Source organism: Carassius gibelio, chromosome A4 (genome assembly GCF_023724105.1).
Source record: "Carassius gibelio isolate Cgi1373 ecotype wild population from Czech Republic chromosome A4, carGib1.2-hapl.c, whole genome shotgun sequence".
NCBI classification, from domain to species: Eukaryota; Metazoa; Chordata; class Actinopteri; order Cypriniformes; family Cyprinidae; genus Carassius; species Carassius gibelio.
This window is the reverse complement of record NC_068374.1, coordinates 25,978,684-26,003,293: the sequence shown is the minus strand read 5'-3', so window position 1 is coordinate 26,003,293 and position 24,610 is coordinate 25,978,684. Positions and strand designations below refer to the sequence as shown.

The window sequence follows — 24,610 nt, the reverse complement described above, 5'->3', positions numbered from 1 at the left end:
AGTTTCTAGGACATTACTATGTGACTGATTTGGTGTTATAAGTGGTTACTTGGTAACACTTTAGATTAGGGAACACATTCACTAATAACTATGACTTTTACCTTTAACTCAGAATTTGCTGCTAAATAATAGTTAATAAAGTAATTGTTAAGTTTAGGTAGGGCAGGATTAAATGATCTAAAATATGGTCATGCAGAAAAAGGCATTAATATGTGCTTTATAATTAAATAAACAACCAATAAGCTAGTAATATGCAAGGCTAATACGAATCTTTGTTCCCTAATCTAAAGTGTTACTGGTTACTTACTACCTCCTGCTAAAAATGCCCACAGTAAGGTCTCTATTATAGTCTGATCCCCTAAAATGTTTCAAGTTTCATGTAAATCAATGGTAATTTTACGCCCCCAGGCAAAATTGTAAATTTAAGCTTAGAAAGCTTGGAAAACTTCATAGCTCACTTCTTTAGCCACATGATTTAAGATGTCTTTTACGTGCCATTGTGCACCAAAGTTTCCTACTTAAATGTTTGTTCAAAAACTTTATGAGCAAAAGTGATGTCTGTTTTAGCAAGAACTAATAAATATGAGGAAATACTAAGCTTCTTAGCACTCATTGCACAAAACAAACAGCCATGCAGGAGAGAAAGGCTAGCCCTTACTTACAGATACACAAACAAACACACACACACACACACACACACACACACACACACAAACAAACACACACACACACACACACACACACACACACACACACACACACACACACACAAACAAACAAACACACGGCAGAGGGAGGCAGGGCGGATCAGAGGGGAGTCCAGATGGACGGAGAGAGCCTCAGTGTCCCCACACCCTCACATGTCATATGTTGTCCCATCTGTATCATTACAGCACGGCTCCCCAACCCCAGGGACGCACACACTCACGTACACACGCACATGCATTCCATATCTCTCACCCTAGGTCTCCTGGGTATGAACAAACTTCCCGCACCCATTGTGTTAACATGTGACGATCAGAACCGCGGATGCTGGACATTTATACGTCTCTTTAGAGTGTGTGTGTGTGCGCGTGCGTGTGTGGATGGTTTGCTCTGGCTGTTAGAGACCTTTAGAGAGGATATCACCTCTGCCCTTCACTTCCAGCTCGCAGCCTATTTAACACTCCGCTGGAGCTCTCCACACCACAGCGCTCTATTAAATATGCTCTTTGATATGGGAACACACACTCTGCAAATGTTCGGAGTACTACTTAGAGGTTAATTCCTTTTCAGCTATTCAGTTGTTGATGAGAGCTCTCAATATGTTCTGTTTCGGAAGTGAAAGTGAAAAGAGTCATTGACTGACACAACTAAAACAACTAAATTAAAAGCAAACGTTCCCAGATACAAAACACCCATGTAATTATCAATGATATGCTTAAGAAGAAGAGACCTAGATGTTGGGATTTTTTTTTAGGTGTCACTATAAAATGTCTGTTGGGATTGAGGCATGCTGGTGCACTCCTAAAAGTTGACAAATTCACTTTTCTGGGGAAACAGTTAAAAAAAAATGTATCCTATTTTTTTTTAACTCATCAAACTTTTGTCCAATCAAATACTGTCTAGAATGAGAATGTCCTGCACCCAATGCAACCTGTAAATTACTATAATATTGCAAATCATGCACTGGGTTGTGATGTAAACCGATAATAATAATAAAAAAAAAAAAGTTTCTTGAGCACCAAATCAGTATTTAGAATGATATATGGAAGGCTGTGTCACACTGAAAACTGGAGAAATGGCTGCTGAAAATTCAGCTTTACCATCACAGGAATAAACTACATTTAAAAATATATTACAATAGAAAAAGTTTATTTTAAATGCAGCCTTGGTGAGCATATAAGACTACTTATACCAGTTTCACAAACTGTCCCCAAATGTTTGAACGGTAGTGTATAATGCTCAAGTCCTCCATGAGAAAGTACAAATAGCATATGGCACTTCTTGTTTGGCTCACTTCTTGTTGAACTCATTGACTGAAGTTCAACAACAGTCCATGACTTCAGAAACCTATGTTGTTGTTCTGCCATGTAAACAGATTCACATCCAGCTTTACCGCATTTAAGTCTCAACTAGAAGCTATTAAAGATTTAATTGCACAGCTATAATCTGCATTTTTAAAAAGAGCAAGGTGCCAACACGAGTTCTGGTTGCGTTGCTGAGAACACAAGACCTGCAAGATGAAAGGGAAACAGATTCCAGGGGAGAATTCCAGGAGGCACTCAGGAGTCTACTTCTAAATGATCAGCAAGCATGTAACAATACCTCCCACTAATGGAGGCGTTTTGTTGGTTTTAGTCCACTTAATTGGTCGGGGGTTCAGCATTACCGGTGAAAAGCCGAGAATAATGCTACTACCTGTTCTCCTCCTCTTCTTCTGTTCATCCCAAGGAGAAGAAAACCCAAAGGACCAGACATTACTTCAACCCACAGAAAGACAGGAATCCCAAAGCGGGCAAGAAAATGAGAATGAAAGAGAGAGCGGTTTTCTCTCACCTGAGATGAATAGAGCAGGTGATGTTTATGTATGATTCTTTAAAGCTCTTGCACTGATGAAGAAGATCACATGGTCTGCCTGATATGCAGTAGGAAGCCCCTGAAGACCAATCGATCTGTGGAATGAGGCAGGTTCCTGGAGATTGATCTTAAAGAGACAGATCACCCAAAAATGAATATTCTTTAATGCCACTCCAAGCCTGTATGAATCTCTTTGTTCTTTGGAATACAAAATAAAATATTTTGAGGAGCGTCCATGCTGCTCTTATCAATAAATGAATAATAAATTGGAACTGATGTTTTTAGGTTTCAAAAAAGAAGCTTTTAAGCTTAAAACATATGCAAAAGCACCATGACACAAGGATGCATTAAACTGATCAAAAGTGACAGTAAAGAGAATGCATAATACTACAAAAATGCTGTTCTTTTGAACTTTCTATTCATCAGACAATCCTGAATAAAATGCATAACGTTTTCCACAAAAATATTAAACCGCTGCTTTAAACGCTGATATTAATAAAACGTACTTCTTAACCAAATCAGTGTATTAAAATGATTTCTAAAGCATCATGTGAAACTGAAGTTGAAATGCATGGTCATTACAAGAACGAATTACTCTAATAATATATTTCAAAATATATTCAAATAAAAATAGTTGTTTTAAACTGCAATATTCCACAATTGTAATATTTAACAAAAAGCATTAGATGAGTAAAAATATGTTCAAGCCACATTAAATGTTGTTGTTACGTTATTCATAGCCATTACTGGTGTAAATAAAAGGAGGCTTGTTATTGCTGTATGACTGAGCATTGATTTAGTGTACTCGGATACTAGATCGCTGAAGAGCTCAGGTCATTGAAAAATCTCTTGCTTGGATTATTCCTCCATTTCTCCAGAGGCCTCTCTCGTCCTCTTCTGCCCTGTTCTAACACTCAGTGAACTGAAGCAATTACAAGCCCTGACGGCAAGCCCACATCATATGGAACTGGAATGTATGTAGACAAGCTTTTGGTTGTTTATATGGAAATGGGATTGCCGTGTTGATTAGGGAGCACCATCCCTTCCCACACCCTTCATCGCACCACCACGCAGGGGACGCTGCAACCTACAAGCCACAGACGCATCGCTGTAATTCACTCAAGAGCCTCATTTTTCATAATGAGTGTGTTTTTATGTGGCCTCTGCGGTTTCCATACACTGTGAGCAGTAATGACTGCGTATACATTGACAGACGCGTTTGCCACAATTAGCGCCGATGGCCGCCCGGGTGAGGAAGTTCAGGTACTGAGGAAAGCTGGAGTGGGGCAGGTCTACTGGGAGGGAGACGCAGGGAATACGGTGGCTCTGGGCATATTGAGAGAGATGCTCAGGAGGGAATTCAGGAGAGAAGTGTGGAACAATCTGTCGCCTGATGACAGATGATGTGATTCACTGAATAATTTGCTCAGAGATTATTTTTTTTTTTTTTTACATGCACCGATATCCAGTAGGGGTGGCACCGACTACTCTATTAGCTCAGTGTTAACTGGTTGACTCCTGACCTTGATGGTGTTATATGGTGAAAGCAGGACGAATAATTTAATAAGATTAATTATATATTATGAACATGCATTTTTATATATTTATTTTATATATTTATTAGATTTGCATATAATTAGCAATTACCAATATAGTATATTTGAACATGAATGTGAAAAAGTGAATCCAAAGGCCATCTGGGATGTGCCGAGTTAATTTACTGTGTTCACACACAGTATAAGCCAAAACATCATAACAGTTGCAATATTCCCAAAGCAAGAATCAATATATTCATTTGAACATTAATTTTTATTATTTTCATTCATATTTTTGGAAAAAGGGACCTCTATTTTCTAAAAGTCTCTGAAAAGGGGCAACAGACCGTGACATTAATTCAACAAACAATTATTTCTAATCAAAACCCAAACTTGTAAAACTGTGTAAAGCACTGATGCAAATGAGAAATAAAGAGCAAAAAGACTGCAATATCAGGGTTTTGAAGTAATTTGAAATAAAATGTTTGGTCCCACTTTATATTAAGTGGCTTTAACTACTATGTACTTACATCAAAAAATAAGTACAATTTACTTTTTGTGTTCATATTGTATTGCAAAACACTTTTGCTGCTATTGAGGTGGAATATTGGTAAGGCAAGGGACAGGTTTGGAGGTATGGGTAAGGTTTAAGGGTGGGTTAAGGGGTAAGGGATGAGGTCAAGAGTGTATTTATAAAATTACAGAAATTAATTACTGATGTATTTACATGCAGGTATTTTTTAAATATAAGTACAATGCAAAAACATGTACACAATAAGTGCAATGTACCAAATTATTTATTTAAATTTAAGTACATAGTAGTTAAGGCCACTTAATATAAAGTGGGACCTCGGTTTTATTCCTGTGATGGCACAGTTGAATTACCAGCAGCCATTACTCCATAAATCACAACATGATATTATTATGACCAAAATATCAACATAGTATCATATTACTAGGTCCCTACTGATTCCCACTGTGAATCATCCTGAAAGAAATCAAATATTGTTCTTGAGGCTGAAAGACACTAAAGTGAGTGGAACAAAACAGTTTTTAGGACATTAAATGGTGACCTTTACATTGATCTCGCAGTGTAGACATGCAAGCTATTGTGATCAGCATCCACTGATTCTGTATTTTGAGTCACTAACAGTGCATATTATTTACATTTACATTTATCTACACAACTACAAAAAAAAGTGGCCAGGCAAAAACGAATTATCTAATAATCCAGGTTCATCTCTCCAGATGGAGAAGGCCAAGGCCTGTCTAAAAGCCCCAGCTCCATTCATCATGTGCTTTTTACAATGCCAAGCACAACTGGCTTCCATTTTTCTGTGTGTATTTACATTGTAGACTATGGAAGAATAAACAGGTGCTCTGTTAGAGAGTGCTAGAAGCCTGATGTGCTGTACACACACACACACACACACACACACACACACACACACAGTTATACTTCTCAGCTCAAACACGGGCTCAGCCACATCCTCTAACATGCCTGTATCAGTTTACAGAGGAACACAAGTGTCCCCGTAGTGGTCGGCTTGTGGGGAAACCAAGGAGTCCCCGTGTTTGTAGAGTGCATGCAGGTGTCTAAGAGTTAAGGGGATGCACATGTACACAAACGGATGCATCCTATGCATTCTTCAGACAGTGGCTTTTGCCTTAAAGATAAACACACACACACACACACACATACTTTTAGCTGTGCTTTCCAATAAAGGAAAGGAGGACGTTGCATCATGAGTGGAGGTCAAAGAGGTCATAACATCTAAAACAACTTTACAGCCCTACAACTTCCCCCTGCACTACATGATTTCCTGTCTGTGTTGGCTAACCACAGGCGGAACTTCCTTTAGATTGTGTACTGAGAGAGGAAAACAGGTCAGAGGTCACACAAGCACACTCGTCCGTGCCCCACACACAGCTTGCGGTCCAAATGCTTGAACACATTTGTACAATATTTCACTGTTCGTACTGCACAAAGGAAGCTATAGTCACAGAAACCTAAACCTTAGTGAAGATGCTGGTGACCTTTCAGTCCAGCCAGGACATTGTTCAATGCACAAATGAGTCACCTAAACAATACAGGTTCAAAGTTATGAGGAAGTTTCCAAAACATCAGGAACAGAAACAATCTTCTGAACGACGACGACGACGTCAGAAATCCAAAATATAAACATATGGTTGCCCAAGTTTACATTTCACTGATGGCCAGTCATCATAAAGTAATAAAAAAAGAAGTACAATAAGAACTAATTCTGGACGCATGCATCAACTAAAACTTTGAATATCCTTCTGATGAATATCAATGTAAGGCACATACAGTATATACAAAAACACTATCATATACTTTAACACTAAATGTGGGGGGAAAGACACAAGTATAGCTATTTCAGAAAAGGAAAAAACAGATGCTGCATTAATTGTGTTAATTTATAATATAATAATAATAATAATAATAATAATAATAATAATAATAACTTTTTTCACATAAAATCTGAAAATAAAATTAACACCTGCAGCCAGTGAGTTTAACAAAGTACTATTATTTAGCCATTTATACAGTATTAAAGGCACGTCTGTAAAACATAGGCCATTTAATTCTAGGGGTCAGAAGAAGGGTGAAAGATAGAAAATGGTCATGTAAAACTATAACATATAAAATATGACTGTTTTCAGAGCATAGACCTTTTCAAACATAAACAGACTACAGGGAAACAAAAATAATAAAATGCTAATATAATTTATATGACGACCCCTTTAAAGATGCACAAACATTCTTGTCACTCTCTGAGCCTCAAGCTTGGCTATCTTTCCTGGACAGTGTCAACAGCAAACCCATATGTCATTTAATACGAAGGTCTGCGAAGCATGCACTTGAGTGTATTTGACAGGAAAGTAAAAAACAAAACAAAAAAAACAAATCTGATTTTAGGAGTGTTGCTGTTTGTTTCCAGTTGACTGCATCGGCAGCTGAGTAGTTCTGCAGTGACCCGTGTGTGTGTGTGTGTGTGGACGGTACTGACTGCCCTCAGAGAAACAGTCATGGGGCAACTCTCAGCTGCCCTGTATTGTTGCTGTAAACACACAAAGCACACAGCCTGGCCCTCCAGCTGGCCCCGTGCCCCTCCCTGTGGCCCTGTCTTCTCTCTCTCTCTCTCTCTCTCATTCTTTCTGTGTCTCTAGCTCTCAGTTTTTCTGATAATTGCGTTCTGCCCTCTGTATCATCGCTCCACCCCACTGGAAAAACACCATCCAGCTTGCTTCATTCTCTGGGAATGTACACACTGTGAAGTTTTTGGAAGTGAAAATCCCATTTAAAATCTTGAGATAAGTGACAGAGAAATTAGAAAAACTTATAGCAAGTCCGAACTGGGCACTTCGTTTTCTCTTAGGGTGCAACAATTGGCTGATGGATGTTCTCTCGGGCTGGGATGGGGCGCTTCATTGGCTGACTGTTATAGTGTAGCCATGGAAACTACTAGCCCATGATTACCATGATTAGAAGTGTCATGATGACAACAATACGGCACAGAGCGATAATGTGTCTTTGAGGAGCACATCACAGCCATTGTGAAGCAGTAATTGATTTGTTTACTAATATGACGGTCTTTGCTTGTGTCGGCCGACAACAATGGGGTGTCCTTGCAAAAAAAAAAAAAAAAAAAACGGCGGAAGAAAGAGTAAAAATAGGAACTGACCTACAAAGGATGTGAAAGAGATGAGTGCTGCTCGTCTTCAGACTACAAACCCATTGGTGATTCGCAGAACCCTGGGGACGAGAAGCAGAGGAAAGGAGAGGTGAACAAAGAAAGAGAAAGGAGGAAGACACTAAAGAAATAGTTCTCAGAAACTGAAAAATTCTAAATTTACTCAACTTTTCTTTTAAAACCTGTATGACCTTTTCTTCTGAAACTCAAAAGGAAAAATTCTGAAGAACGTCCTAGCTGCTCTTTTCCAAGCATTTTCACAACTTAAGTTTTAGCTTAAGTTTTATTATTTTTTGAATACTTCATACTACTTTAAATAGAATGGAACAGTATTATGGACCATTTTTACAATATATATTAATAGCCTTTTTAACTAGTGAGGAAAAGTCAAATGTCCTTAATAATAGGATGTCAAAGTATTTCACAAAATAAATGAGGACATTTGGTCCTCACAAGTATAGTCAAAATGAGTACACACACACACACGGACATATATGTTTGGTGGGTTGAGTGCATGTGTTTGTGTTCACTTGCACATTAAGAGCGCGGTTCTAATCTTCATGGTAATAAACTCTGGCGGTTACTTGGCTGCCGGCGCTGTAGATCAGGCTTTAATAGAAAGTAAATGTGTTTGCTGAGAAAGGGGAAGAGTCACTTGAAATGGGACTAATGTATTCCTTATTGAGTTGAGGGTGTGTGTGTTGCCACCCGGTCAAGTGAAGCTGGGTGATGCTTATGAGCCTCTCAACTGGTAGCAATCACACAGTCACATACGGCTTGTAACCCAACACACAATTTTGGTCATTCAGATTGAATATTTCTATTAATTATTGGTGTCTGCTAAGGCAAGCAACACCAATATGACTGCTCATTCGTAGCGGAGTTTTTTTTTTTTTTTTTTTTTTTTTTACATGGCATGGACACAAATGATACCTCAAATTGTTCTTTGAGGACAGGTGTGCTATTACTTTTGATCAGACTTGACAACCACCCAAAACACCCTACCATTATGGTGCCGACTTTAACATGGTCAAACGTTTTTGAACTTTCATGGGTCAAATCCAGTCACTGCGTAAAAATCTACACATTTGGGAATTTTGTGTGAGGGAATGATTTGCCAACACAGATTTTGCTGGACCAATGGGTGCAAGTTGGTCACACTGGTTTGCCATGTTGACCAAAAAAAAGCTTCATGCATCACCACACTACTGACAATCGACAATAGAACTATCAAGATTTTACATTATGAATCTATTTTTTTTTTATAAATTAAAAAATAAATTATTTTTTCTATATTTAATCATTTTTATTAATATTAATTGACCCTGTGGGTGTGGAAAATTTATTTATTAAGTATAAATCTACGCCATTGCCTCTCAGTGCATACAAGGTCATACAGAAAAGGTCATATAAAACTGCTTGCATAATAATCCATATATTATAGGTGTCAACTAGCCATAACCATATTCATATTTCAAGGTATTTACATGGCACTCTACAAAAAAAAATTCACCATGGCGCATGTCCAAAAATCCACAACAATTCCATGGTTATCACGCTACAATCCTTCACAGTCTCCCTGTCTTTATCTCGCTGTCACATAAACTTGACTCAGACAGACAAACAACATCAAGCATGTGCACACAAGATGCTCTCTTCACGATTCACACAAAGCAAACGTACACTAGACAAAGCGCACAAAGTCTTAACCAGCAAACAGGGCTCCATTCACTCCCGTTTAAAAAGGTCACCATTTTCTCTGGCTAAGCACCCTGTGTCTACTGATAATTTTATGCATAAACAAATGGCAAATTTGTGCCACATAAATATGTATTAGCAATTAATAATGTCCTGCGTCTGTGGCGATGCCAGGTGCATGCTAAATCAGTTTGGGCACTCTGCAGCGCTGGTGCTTTTGTTTTCCTCTAGCTCTCTCAGGGTTGCCACAATAGGCGCACAATAGATGCACAATGGGCACCCGTAACAGGGCACCATGCCCCTGAGACCATGCCAGGCTCCCTGAATGAAGCCACCATCACCTGGTCAGAGCCAAAACAATGCAGGCATCACCAGACAGCAACCGGGGTATTATTGAATTAGCGGTCGCGTTGTGATTAAGGGTTTAGAGGAGCATTTAGAGGTTTGCTTTTTAAATAGTGATGACTGAGGCAGCAAGGGATATGCTGGATGAACATGTACGTGTGTTTGACAGAATACACAGGCACATGCACACACACCTGTTCATCAGCAGAAACACCTGGAAGCTGTCTGTCCCATTTTTACCTTGGTGTCAGAGAGATTTTAATGTCAGTGTGAGCAGTAATGTGCACGCATACGCAGCTACGCAAATAAACAGATTTGTTTGGCAGGGCAGGATCTTTCGGGACATCACAATGCCATTATTGTCTCACGCAGACAGAGATCAGGGACAAGATGGACAGAAAGCGCAGCTCCTCTGTTTCTCTAGTGTTTGATAGGATCAGATTAATACAATGGCTCTGATAAAATGCCCGGCTAACATCATACTGAGATTGAGAGAGAGTGAATTAAAGGGTAGAATGAGGGATTGTGAAAGCATTTGTATCAGACATAGCGGGTGACAGAGGGCTTATTTAGGGAAAGAAGAGGATTACCAGCCGCCAGCCTGCGGTTGTGCTCCGCTTCGACTCTCTATAATCACTGTGATCATAAGACCAGCACAATTCAGCTCTGCTAATAATGCACACACACATCTGCCTATTCATTTCAGCTCTAATGCAATACATCTGGCAATGAAACTCGACGGAATCAAGATGGCCGGATTTGGCTACATCTGTCCCTCCGCTGGTTCCAACCTGTTCAGGGTTTTCAAGCTTAATTGCAACATAATAACAATTCTGACCCTGTCAAAATGTACTGCCTTAATATCTTTGGTTTTATTTTTGCACATTTCGATCAGTGTTTTTTATTCTAAAGAAAACAATGTATTAGTATCCTTTTACCGTCACATGTCATAATCTCTATTTTTTCGATGACCTCACCTACTGTAGGCCATGCAGGTTATTGGATAAAAGTCAACATAAAATACCTTTACCAAAACCATTTTATGCCTGTAATCTTGCACATTTCTGAGCAAAATGCAAAAATGTAGGCCAGAAATGTAAAAATGTATGGCAAAAATCTGAGCAAAAATAGCTGGATTTTTTTAATTTGCCATTACAAACCAGGGGTGCTATTTTCTTCTTATTATCTAACTTAAGAATAAAGTTAAAAACATTTTTCCTAAGAATGTTCCTTTTTTTCTTAAGATTGTTACAATATAAAGAATTAGAAGTTTTCAAAAGCTACAATAAATCATTGAGAAGTCATTGAGACCAGAAATATACATTTAAAAGTAAATTTGGTCGATTTTGACTAAACCATACTGGTAGTCCATTCTGGTATGGTACGTCCGCTTTTCACTTTATCATTACTGAATATCCTGTTTCACTCAAAATTCACCACAGAAAATATAAGTGGGTTATGCAAAGAAAAGAACTTCAATCAACCAAGATTGAGGTACGTATACACACACTGGTGACCAAAAAGTTAGATGGCTGGAGTGCTCCCCAGACCTTTAGGGTTCAATTACCTGAGCATATCCACCCCTTTCCTTTTTTGCCCGGGCTAAGGCTGTGAAGGCGACTTCCTGTCCCACTCCCCGGGGTTCTCAGAAGAGGAAGAAGGAATGACACGGTGCCTATGAAAGAGCCATTGTTCACAGAGGTGGTCCCGGTACTGTGCGAGGGGAGGCGGCTAATCACAAGGCGGGCAACAGCACAAGGGTAAATATTTATCTGCTGGGATATAAACGACGGATCGTGTAATTTACCAACAGGCCGTTCCTTCCTGCATGGTGATGATGTTTAGTCTTGGGCAGGATTGGCGAGGGGTCAGTCTGATCACAACCTGGCCATCTCGAACAGTGGCTGATTATCAATGATGAATCTTAACACTAAAACTGACATTCTTTAAGTGTCCAAGCAACTAAAGTGGGCTAAACTATTAATACCATAAGGGTGTTTTTACACTATACAGACTATGCTTATATTACCAGTTGTTTTTAAAACCTATACTAAGGAGGTGCTTGCTGTTTAATGTGTCGTGTGGTGGTGTTTAATTCCTGCTGCCATTACTGGGTGAGATGAAGCAGAACTGGTGGGCAAAACCACTTATTATTTCAATCAAAGATAACATTTCTACATAGTAATAAGTACCCACCAGTCACTAATGTCACCATATGAATCAAATCATAAGAAAAATACACATAAACTGCAAAATAACTCTATAGTAGACTGCTATTTATTTGCTAATAAAACATACTTTCCATTTGCAAAACCAACACACATACTTGCATTTCTGGTTTACAGGGAACTCTCTATAGGCATAATGTTTTTTTATACTGTACATACTGTATTTTCTATCACCATACACCTAAACCTATCCCTTACAGAAAACTACAGGTAATTTTTGCATTTCATAAAACAGTTTTTTTTTATGTTTTTTTAAAGCCTTTTTTAAATGGGGAGTCGGGGACACAGGAAGTGTGCTCAAACCATGTTTATGTTGTAGAACCCGTCATTATACACATTTGTGTACTTACACAACCACACACTTAAACTGCAAGAACAACAACCAAAAATCTTACAAAACACTTGACAGACACTTGTTGACTTCCTATTGGCATGTTTGTGCTCCAGTCATTTGCAACTTGACCCTGGTAAACAGCTCTAGTCAGTGATGTAAGTAATGACCAGCAGGCCTAGAAAGATAAAAACCACCCAAGATTCTCCACAACTTCTCCTTAAAGATCAACCGATCCTTCTAGATTTGACCATGCAACTCAGGGTGTTGCGATCTGGTTTCGAAGATATTCTGGGTGGTTGATTAGTGGTCTAAGTTCCACCCCCGAATCTTTATGATAGTCTGAAGATTCCGCCTTCAATGCAAGATTATAGAATATGTTTTGACTGTTTTATTGTCCATAAGACAACTGTAAGATTTAAATCTGACTTTTGAGAAAGGAAGGAGAAGTAGAGGCAGAGGCAAGCGAGTGAAAATAGTTAGAATACAAGAGAAACAAGTAGTAGCAAAACTGGCACGGGATGATGTACACCTTTTCTACATGTGGATACGAGCTGTCAAGCTCAGTGACAGTGTGAACACTCCAACACTTAAAAATAGTGTCTGTGTGACAAGCTCAATTAAACCAAAGCCACGACCGTCCTTATGCCTGCATTCATCTTTCTGTCAAGATCTTTATTTGATGCATTTTTCACTTCCTTTGCTGAAAGCTTCTCTTCTTGTATACAGTATTCTCTTTTTCCATCAATCTCATCCCCTCCTCTGCCATTTCTCTTTTCTTCTTACTTTATTTTTTCGCTGGCCTCCTCCTCACCACTACTTCTCCTTCCTTTCTCCATTCCTTTATCTTCTCACCATCTCCATTCTTCCTCCTTTTGTGTAACGAAAACATGTTCTTCTCGTTCTCCACCCTTTTGTCTGTGTGATGCGAGTACAGCGCTCATGTTTAGGAGTTTCCGTGAGCTAACAGCCACTTAAAATTGTGAATTGTAGTCGGGATGCAGAAGCATGATATTTTATTCCCTCATTTTAAAAGTCTCTTTAAAATAATTACACTTTATGTTGTATTCCCTCATTCTAAAAGTCTTATTTTAAAGTCTCTTAAGGCTGCCCTTTTTAAAAAAAAAATACTGCTCCTACTACTACTACTACTACTACTAATAATGTAAAAATATTGCAATTATAACTTTTTGATACAATTTAAAATTGTATTTATTTCTGTGATAAAGATGCCTTATCAGCAGCCATTACTCCACTATTCTGTGTCACATGATTAATTGGAAATGATTCTAATAATTATTCTAATCTTCTGATTTGGTGTTCAATTTCTTCACAATTCTAATAACAGGAAACATGGAACAGATGCTTAATGACAACACTTTGATTAGGACTTTACATAAAATGGTTCAAATAAAAAATATAAAATGGTGTAAAGAGTGTTAAATCACAATGATGAATCATTTTTACCTATCAGGACGTCCCAAAAGGGAGGTTTTGTCAGATTCTGCTCTTTTCTGAGAACAGTTCTGTCCCCACAGCATAAGCTAAACCAAGAGATGTAAACCCAACACACAAGCAGTCAAACAACGGTCTGTTAAAGGAATGAGAAGATCAGAAACTCGTGAAAAACAACGATGGCAAACACAAACATGGCTGGAATGTGGTGTTCGGAGTTCTTCAGGAAGCTTTACAATGCTGCTTATTGTGCGGAGTTTAAGACGCAGATGTTGTTATTGATGTCATAATGAGATAAAAGCTTCCAAATGACTCTCTCGAAGGAATAAAAAGCTAAATATGATTGAAATAGACATTAAAATTTAAACCATTCCCGACCTTACAAAACAAGAGGTTGAAAGTACATCTCTGCCCCATATTCACAAACACACACGCAGGGAATCTGCAGGGAGGTCTGTGAGCTGAAGTGACCTTTATCCAGGGTCAGGTCATTAAAAAAAAAAAAAAGTTTGAATAAAAAAACAACAACAATAACAACAACACCTTAACCCTAAATAAAACCCTCACATAAACCTTCTTGAATTGTTAAGATTTTATATTTAAATTCCAATTGCCCTTAAAGCTGCGGTAGGTAACTTTTGACGCTCTAGCGGTTAATAAACAGAACTGCTTGCGTCTTGCGGAAGAACATCGTAGCCGGAACTACTTCTCTCTGTTTATGTCTATGAAGGATCACAAAGGTACTGGGTTACTCCGCCGCGGTACCCCCAAAGCAATCTAAAATATTATTTTTTTACCGGGAGCGATGGAGTTTCTGCAAATGGCAATAGGACCACTGGGAGGAGCCAGGGGAGCTTGATTTTTTTCACAGATTATCTGTCTCATATTCTACTGTCAGGACATAATGACAGGTGTAATAAATGTGTAAAAAATATTTTTTTTTTACAAAAGTTCCCTACAGCACCTTTAAACAGTGTTAAGCGTGCATGTGTGTGTGTTTGGAGTTTTACTGTGGTGTCTGGACAGAAATCAAGCACAATAGCCTGTTCAGAAATAGCGAGCTGATATGCTGTTTGTGGTCGTGACCTGCGGTGGGTCTTTTTACCTGCTGGGATCTCCTCCCACCCTGTCTGAGTCCCTCTATAGAGGCTGTGGCTCTTCAGTCCCTGATAGAGAAAAGAACAGACAGACAGCGAATCTGATCAATACCAGCGCCTCCTCTTTGTTGCTGAAATCAAAACCTTTTGAGGTGAATATTCCTCTTTTTTTTTTTTCTTTGAAAAACACGGTGACGTCAATAGATTCAGGTAACTGACTTGCTATGTGGAGGAGAATGCTTTAGAGAATGAAAGCAATGTCTTGATACACTTCTTTGGTCTGGTTTATGGATTTATTTTCTTTTAAGGATGTGTGACCCTTAAAGAGTCCAAAATGCTACTTTGACCGATTCAAATCTTCGCACAACACAGCCGAACAAGTATAAGGATTTATCTCTTTTTAGTTTCGTAAGCAGTATGTCAGTGAGAAATCCGCAGCCCGATTTTTAATTTATTATTTCTGGTAGGTTATAACTTTAAAAACTAAACAAAATATATTGTGATGGTCGACCCAGTAATTTACTCTTTTTTTTAAGAAATCAATACTTTTACTCAGCAAGGTTGCATTGAATAGAAAAAAAAGTGACAGTAAAGACATTTTATATATGTTATAAAAGATTTTTATTTCAAAGAATCCTGAAAAAAAGTCTCAGTTTCCACAAAAACAGAGCGACAATTGTTTTCAACATGGCAAATAATATGAAATGTGTCTTGAGAACCAACTAAAATATTAGAATGATTTATGAAGGATCATGTGACACTGAAGACTGGAGTTACAGCTACTGAAAATTCAGCTTTGCCATCAGAAGAATACATTTCATTTTAATATATAGGCCTACCAAAAAATTTTATAACAATAGAAAATAAAAATAAAAACTGTAAAATGATTTACTATATATTTTTTTTATCAAATAAATGCAGCATAACAAAAATAAAAATAAAAAAATTGTCGAGAGTATGCATCAAGTTTTTAGAATAACAATAAAAATACATATTTAAAAAAATCATGGAAAATTATAGGCAGGGAAAGATAAACTATTTAGGGATTTAACGGAATTATGTATTTGATTAAATATGCTAATAATCATTATCAAATCATTTCATATTTTCCAAATAAACAGCTTTGTGAATGACAACTGCAAAGATTATGTTAAAGTACATTTATCTTGATCAAGGGCACAATGGTGATGTTCAAACCTATGACCTCTCAGTTAGTGTACATGACCACCCAAAGCTCCCTGTGCTCTCCATGCTGAATCTCAACCTCTGCTCTATTTGATCAAGGCTGTGCGCAGGTGTCTCGAGTGTAGAAACATTTCAGTGGTGCTGAATCCCACCGACCCCTCCCCTCCCCAAGACCCATTTTAATTCCGTCTCAGCATGGTAACAAACACTCGTTAAAGCAGATTAATTCCACAAGAGGATTACGCTCCATATTAGATAATGAAAGAGAGCGAGTGAGAGAAAGAAAGAGAAAATAATCATGTAAAGGGATAGATGGTGTGCATTTGATCCTGGGAAACAGAAAGCTAATCCAGGTGTAACATGTAGAGGAGTGTGTGAGAGAGAGAGAACATGCACAGTGGTATTAGGAACAGCTGGCGTCGGTTTAGCCTCTTTATCTTCATTGACATTGGGAGGATGACAACAACAACACTGACCCATAAAATGAGAAGTCGGACGACAGTTGCTGCTCTTGACACACTGCTTTTAGACGTGCGTGTATGAGAGGCTGTGACTCACAGCTTGCACGGTGTTGCACTGTTAATGTGGTGGCGGTTCTGGCACATCTGGGCTATTTTCTCTAATATGTGTCTGAAGATAGTGTGAAAAATCTCAGGGAGGAAAAGTGAGTGTAGGCCCCTGTGAGATCGGTTCCTCAGGTTAGAGGGCCATTTTTTCAAATGCCAGCTGCTTATCTCGACTGTCACAGGCTAAACGTGTCTGTTTGTGACATTACAAGAACAAGTGCAAGTCTCCCGAGTTCAGCCACACAGTCGATTCGGTATCCGCATTCTCATCGTTGTGAAGCGCTACACAAAGCTCTGTCATTTCAAAAGGGGAAAGTCCATCTCTAAATCAATTACAGCAGTTAGCTGAAAGCTAAGAGTGAAATAATGCAAGGAGTGATTTTGTACAAACATGTGCATGAGCCAGGTCCATAACACGTCTTAAGTATGTTCACAATCTAATCAGTTTACAAAAAGTCCCAATGAAGTAAAAAGTTTGGGACTGGTAATATTTATGTTTTTGATAAAAGTCTCTTATGCGCACCAAGGCTGCATTTTTTGACCAAAATATAGTAAAAATATTTTTTTTTTTTTGTAAAACTGCGTTTACTTACACTGATAACTTACACACTGTCAGAGTCAACGTGAAATGGTGTTCACAATCCTTTTCACTTCTATAATCCAATGGGTTTAATTAAAACAAGATATTGACTAAGGAAAAATAGGGCAGGAATGAGCCTGAATGAAAAAAATGGATGTTAACTGTCAGCATAAAGCCGTCCATTGTTGACTATCTGGTAGAAGATTGCAAATATAAATGTCTTCCATATTAAGAGTGACACACAAATAAACAATACAAAGTGTAAGACATTTTTTTCTTCTACTAAGGAACATGCCACCAAACCTCTTTAAATTCCACCCCCCTCAGCAGAAAAACAAACAAAGCTCAAGTAATCAAATAAAGACCTCCTGCCTCATGTCAGGCCCGTCCCCGGATGAGTGAGGGAATGCACAAGCCAGGCAGCAATAATCAAATCATGAAGAAGGCCTATCCGGCACAAATGGAAAGTTTCCTGTCACACAAAGTTAGCCTGTCAGATTTCATGATTTGAGAGAGAGGCTCTGGAAATAATCCCTGACTCACTTAAAGAAAACACAATCAGGATGTACGGTTTCCTCAGAATTATGGTAAAAACAATTCATTGTGCATCAGGTTATTATTCATAAACCATCAGGAACAGGTCAGAAGAACACAAGGAAAAAGACAACAATGTTATCTTAGACCTTCAACGGTTTGTTTGTACAGAAGCGCATCTGCAGATTTTTCCACTCAGACTTCATTACCTCACTCCCATTAGCAATAAAATGGACAATTCAACCAGTTAATGAATTTCAGTCACCATTTATTGGTCCTCATGTTTTCCAAAACTCACATGACTCTTTCTTCCGTGGAAAATAAGTTATTTGGCTGCTCTTCTTTTATACAATGCGAATGAAAGTGAGATTTCAGAATTAAGATTTTATGGTGAATTTTTTTGCAGCTTCGTCAGCTTCTGATCACCTTCCACTTTACTTGTAAGGAAAAGAGCAGCATGAACGTTCTACAAAACTTCTCCTTTTAGGTTTAACAGATGTAAGTGAGTGACATGGGTCTGGAGTGAATTTTACTTTTAAATAAACTCATTCGCCCAGCAGACTGCGCTAACATCGACATATGTGACCGAATCCAGACAAATGTTCTTTCAGCATCGCACAAACTCTGGAAGAAAGATATGCTGTCAAGACGGAGAGAGAGGGAGAAAGGGAGAGAGAGAGAGAGAGAGAGAAAGAGAGATACTGAGCACGCTGTGAAAATGTAGCGGTAACTAATTGTTATCATTACGCATGTTTGAAAAGTGTTTTCAAACAAGTAATCAAAGTCTGCCACTGTAATTAGCAGACACAGCAGTGAGTGTGTTTCCCTCCACTGTTCTTTTCAAACTGAAAGGCATTAGATGTATCAGATCCTTTTCCCCAATGGAACAAAAACCTGTACACCGCGCACATTGTGAGGGAGAGACAGCTTGACTGAAAACAAACTGACACAAACCATTTGAAGCAGAAAAGAAACACAACAACCTGTCAAGAGGCAAAATGCCTCTAATTTTTCTGTCATCTGCCAGCAGTTTAACAAGAGAGGAGCGTTTCTACCCCCTCAATTTTCCCCCTGGCCATTTACACACACTGAGAACCAAACAAGAGGATGGGAGGGGAAGAAATCTGCTCGTTTTCTTTCTCTCTCTTTCTTTAGTCTCCCCTATATTTTTCACTTTCCTTCTATTCATTCTCATCCTTTTCACTCTTAACATTTTTTTTTTCCATTGACTCACCATCATTGGGGGCATGTGGAGTTTGTGTGGAATTATCCCACTCAGATTTGTTCACGGATTGATTTCTGCAGGTTACACCAGTTAGCGGCAACCAACGAGAGTCTGCATGCTTACTGGTCACTTAAGTCCCTGAATCATTTGCTTAACGCCTTCAAAAAATTATTTATGACTAAATTAAAGATTTGCAATTGAATAGTGTATAAAATTTTTATTCAAATTTGTTTCAATCAAAATCTCTAACCATGTTAATTTTTTTTAACTAAATGTAACAGGTTTTTACAATGAACAGACTTATGATGATTCTGAACAATTCAAATAAATGTATAGTTATAATATGATTTAAAAAGATCAAATCCATGCAAACTGATGATGAACTATGACATTTTTCTTTTTTAATGCAGAAATCTTACATGTTTTAATTTATGGATGACTGACAAATATGAATCACATTAAGTTTATTCATTTATTAAAACTCTGTTATATGCCAATCAAATAAATAAAACTTAAATGTAAAAAAAATCAAGAGCCAAAACACGAGACTCAAAACACTAACATGTTCAGTTAAGAGAGACAATTTGTTTCACAATATACGGTCAATCTTTCACAAACGGAGGACTTTAGAAACTTTAGGACTATATTCAAAAACACTGATTTGTCGTTTGGGGGAGGGCGGTGGGTACCGTGATTGCAGGGGTTTGCTCATGAGGCAGGTTAGACATCAGGCCTTGTGTTTACCTTCCAGAAACGTGGAGGTCTCCTGACTGCACTGGAGACAGTGTTTATGTTTAAAGGCTGTTGCTCATATCTCTAAAGCACATTACACTGACTGCGGCTGTCAGCTACTTTGCCTCTTTAGTGGTGCAGGCAATTGGCTCCGACAGCCAAGCAGTGCAGATGAAATATTTAACTGTGCACTGTTAAAGGCACAACTCCGCCTTTGTCCTGTGAACTAGCTGCTTGTAACATTCGTATTGTAGTGTCAATAAGACCTTGAAGGGATGAAATTCTGTCATCATTTACTCAACCTCATGTCATTGCAAACCTGTATGAGTTGCTTTCTTATGTTGAAAATAAAAGATATTTTGAAGATTGCTGGTAATCAAACAGTTGGTGGTTCCCATTGACTTCCATAATATTTATTTTCCTACTATGGAAGTCATTGGGAACCACTTATGTAGTTTTTGGCGGCCTGTTTTAATTTTAGTTTTAGTCCAGTCTTTGCGTGAAGCTGTCATGTTTTTATTTGTTTTAGTCACGTTCATACTCTTTTAGTCTAGTCAAGTTTCAGTCAACTAAAAGTCTGAGTATTTTAGTTTTATTTTAGTCAGAATTAAGCGGATGACATTTAGTCTAAATGAAAAGTGTATTTTAGTCTCGTTTTAGTAATGCAATTCTATTTAACCCACTCAGTAGTATAGACAATCAAAAAATTATATTATCCAAACTAATTTCAAACAAGGTTATCTTGGGGAAGTCGTGGCCTGACGGTTAGCAACTTGGACTCGCAATCGAAAGGTTGTGATTTTGAGTCTCGGGCCGGCAGGAATTGTGGGTGGGGGTTGTTCCCTCTCCACCTTCAATACCATGACTTAGGTGCCCTTGAGCAAGGCATCGAACCCCAAACTGCTCCCTGGGCGCCGCAGCATAAATGGCTGCCCACTGCTCCAGGTGTGTGTGTGTTCTCTGCTGTGTGTGTGCACTTCGGATGGGTTAAATTAAATGGCTTATTATATTATTGTTACCTATAGAACTCAAGAATAGATCCATTCTAATGGAAAATGCTCGGATTTGAATTTACAACATTTATTTCACCAACCAAACATGTTAGAAGCACACACATTGGTCCCTTCCTCTGTGTCAGACTTAACTGTTGTCATCTTTTAAATCATGCCGTGAATGGGGCTTGAGGAAGTGACGTCGCCTGCGTTCGATTAATATTAAGATTGTTGCTTTAAGAAAATGCACTGATACAGTACGTTCAGTCGGCTATGTCTCCTATAGGATACTTACCAAGACGGGCATTTTTACATAATTTTTTTGTGTGAAATTGTCCATTTAAACAATATTTAAGAGAGAGCTTCTCACTGCACCTCAGCACCCAGGTGATAACAGAATAAATGACTGCTCATATTCTAGCATACAGCAATGAACATGATTGGATGGTTTGTCCATGTTTTTTGTTTTTTTTCCCTCTCATCGCTGTTGTTGTAATGTCCGGAAAGACAGAATGTGCATCAATCAACAGAAACATATATTAGCCAAACACGGTCTGTTTTACATATTATTTATAGCAAACCATATTACAAATGCTTTGTCAGATTTAAGTTGAACTGCGTTCCTAGCGCGTGGCGAACCGTGAACCGTCCAACTATTTGATTACCAGCGATCTTCAAAATATTTTCTTTTATTTTCAACAAAGCAACTCATACAGGTTTGGAATGACATGACGGTGAGTAAATGATGACAGAATTGGTTGAACTATCCCTTTAAACTGCAGAGATGATAGTGAGAACAAGGTTTGCGTGAGTTACATTAGAAGAATGTTTAAACTGCTCTTTTCGATATAACAAAGTCAGTGTCTGTCAACCTCCAAAAAGGTAAAAAATATAATAAATACACCATGAAATTTGTCCATATGATTTGTGTTCTACAGTATATTGCATAATCTATTAGCAAAAGCATCAGAATTTGCTGTATAATAACTTGCATGAACATCTCATTTTGTTTGCCATCGAAGATGTTTACAATGATGTGAGGGAAAGTAAACAATAGATTTTTCATATTATTTTAGGGTTAAACACCCGTAATGGCTTGCACAGTCCGTTTTCTCTAACCTGTAGAAAACATAAAGCATGTTGAAAATAATAATGATAATAATGTTAAAGAAAATGTATGCTATTTCAAATAATGCACTAGACCACAAATAAAAGTAAATTAGTGACACTTGTCGTGTGATCTCCTGAAATGAATTTTATGAAACTCAAATGGTTATGCTGATAATAGAATTTGTAATTAAACATTTTGTTAAATTAGAATTTCACTGCATATAAAATTACTGACATTCTTCACATTTCTGCACTGTACAGCCTTTGCCAGGTGGGCATGGATATTTGGTCCACTGAAGGAAAATTTGGTTTGTGAAAAAGGAAGAGATAAACAGAGGGAGAGAAAGAAATATTATAGCAATACAAGAGGAATAATATGCAAGACAATGTGTTTCATCCAAAGCTCTGGTACAGCTCATGAATCGCATGAAAACACACTCAACACCTTATATAGGCCAGATTCGCCTGCTGCTCCTATAACTCGTCGGCTGTGTTACAGCAAATCATAAATTAGAAGAAAAATTTCAGTGATCCAGGAAAACAGGAGTCTAAGTCAGACTGCTCCGATTCTGTCACTAAACCACACAGGTTAGCAAGAGCAACAGAGGGGGGCTCAGCCAAAGTGGCTGGCTCACACCAGCTTCATCTGTCAGCAATATAATACTGGCTGCAGTCCCCTCTCGCTAATAAATAACACACAAACACAACACACCCCCACACCCTCAAAAGCTAATGTGGATGACAGCGCTGGTTACCCTTAATGAGGTTACCTTAATGAGTAATTGATTTCTCATGAATGAGTCATCAATAGGTAATTAATAGAAGGGTAATGTGTTAAATGTTGGCTCTGTATGGTTCATAGGCAATGTTAAATCTAATTTTGCTCTTGTTGAGTAAAATGTTTGGGAAAAACCATTGGCCACCACAGGAAACGCAGTATACTGTAAACGTATTTGGACATAGACTCTGTGGGCATCTGTAGGAGTTGCTAGACAGGACGAACAGAAAGACAGACATATTTGCTGTATTGCTCTGAGATAATAATACTGTCCAGAGCATGCTGGGATCAGTGTTTAGCCATACGTGTTTGTGTGCATGTGTGTCTCTATTGATGGGTCAGCTGTGCTCCTGTGACAGCTTCCACCCTGTTTCCTTAACCTTCCTGGGCTGGCTCGGTGGCAGGGCTGAGGTTTAATCAATGCAATGGAAGTGACATTTAGGGCCAAATCAAATTAGGCGGAAATGAAGGCAAACGGCAGGACTGCATTAAGTGTCCCGTATTAACACAGGTCAGACACACAAGACTCATCGCACACATGTTGGCTGGCCACCCATTTACGGGACCCTGTACTAGAGAATGTGTCTCACAGTTAGACGCTCACTGACCCGGGATGTACGATGACAAAGAATGAAATCTGCAGGAGAGATGGCAAACAAAAACATGAACAAGAAACTGTCCTTATAATTTTTACATTACAACTACAATATAGTAGTTTTAGTCCAGTAAAAATAATTTGTAATATATAAAAAAAAAATGCATGATATAGATACACACACACACATACATACACACACACACACGACTGAAAAAAAAGTATTTGATATTTTAAGTATTTACTTTATATATAAAAAAATACTTAGTTTTAACATTGAAAACATATTACAGTCAATAGAATATCAGAAAACAAAAAAAAAATACATTACTCCTTAACTACATAACATAACTCTTTATGGGGTAGCATTTCAAGCAAAATAACTACATTGTGATATAGATGGTTACTGTAAAAAATACTTATAATCTTCATGTATATAGATTATAACAGATTCTAGGCTTATTTCTCACCCTCTTTAAGGGGGGGGGGGGATGCTCATTTTCACTCAATATCCTGTTAATCTTGAGTACCTATAGAGTAGTACTGCATCCTTCATAACTCCAAAAAGTCTTTAGTTTTATTATATTCATAAGAGAAAGATAGTCTGTACCATTTTTTTCCCAGAAAAACACGACCGGCTAAAGGCGTGACGTGTGGGCGGAGCTAAAGAATCACGAGCGCCAGTAGGCATGTGGAAACTGTGACATTACCGTGAGAAAAAAAAAAACATCATCCAAAACAAACCATGGCTAACAGTCAGATACAGCCGTTTATTTATGATCCAGAATCAGATCCTGAGGCTGAAATTGAACAAGAGCAGCATCAGCAACGACGTCTCTATGTGGTATGTACTGAAACTGTATATATTTGCTTAGCGGTTTTGGAAAATGACTAAGTTCCACTTTATGTCGTCTTTTTTTTTTTTTAAGCTGTACATGTGGAAAGTGCAGTTTGATGACAACATTGCATGTTGTTTACTTGATGTGCTCACGCTCTGATAGCTAAGTTAACAACACAGAGATATTTGAAGCAGTTTTACTCACCGCCTGCGGTTCCAACACACGATCGTGACCCTTTTTCGTTGGGACTGCATTATCCTTAAGAAATAAACAATGTGCAAATCCGTCGTCAAACTGGGCCTTGTTTGTAAAACAAGCATCTTCGAAATGCAGGGAACAAACACAAACACTTGCACAACTCCGTTGATTCTCTGTAAAAATAAACTCCATCCACTGGTCCCTTAATGCTGTTTTTTTTTTTTGGTAATCTGTGGAGGGTTGTCTTGCCCTGGCAACCAAAAACACACTTCTTTTGTGACATTTCCCGACGCTCTCGCTCTGATCAGTGAA

The 24,610-nt window shown here is 38.2% G+C and overlaps 1 protein-coding gene across 11 annotated transcripts in view; it reads right to left on the bottom strand.

The window, feature by feature from the left end:
• LOC127974934 (transcription factor SOX-5) overlaps positions 1-24,610 on the bottom strand; it is a 188,515-nt gene that overhangs the window by 150,370 nt on the left and 13,535 nt on the right. For 3 of the 11 annotated variants that reach the window (XM_052578635.1, XM_052578562.1, XM_052578671.1), the window contains exons 3-4: positions 14,973-15,033; positions 7,802-7,872 (exon numbers count right to left, since the gene is read on the bottom strand). The exons of 1 other annotated variant lie outside the window; for it this stretch is intronic. The gene's annotated coding sequence lies outside the window, so the exon portion shown is untranslated. Of the gene's footprint in view, positions 1-2,538; positions 2,687-7,801; positions 7,873-14,972; positions 15,034-24,610 lie in introns of all 11 variants that reach the window. 7 more of the 11 variants (XM_052578680.1, XM_052578571.1, XM_052578589.1 and 4 more) reach the window with 6 other exon arrangements.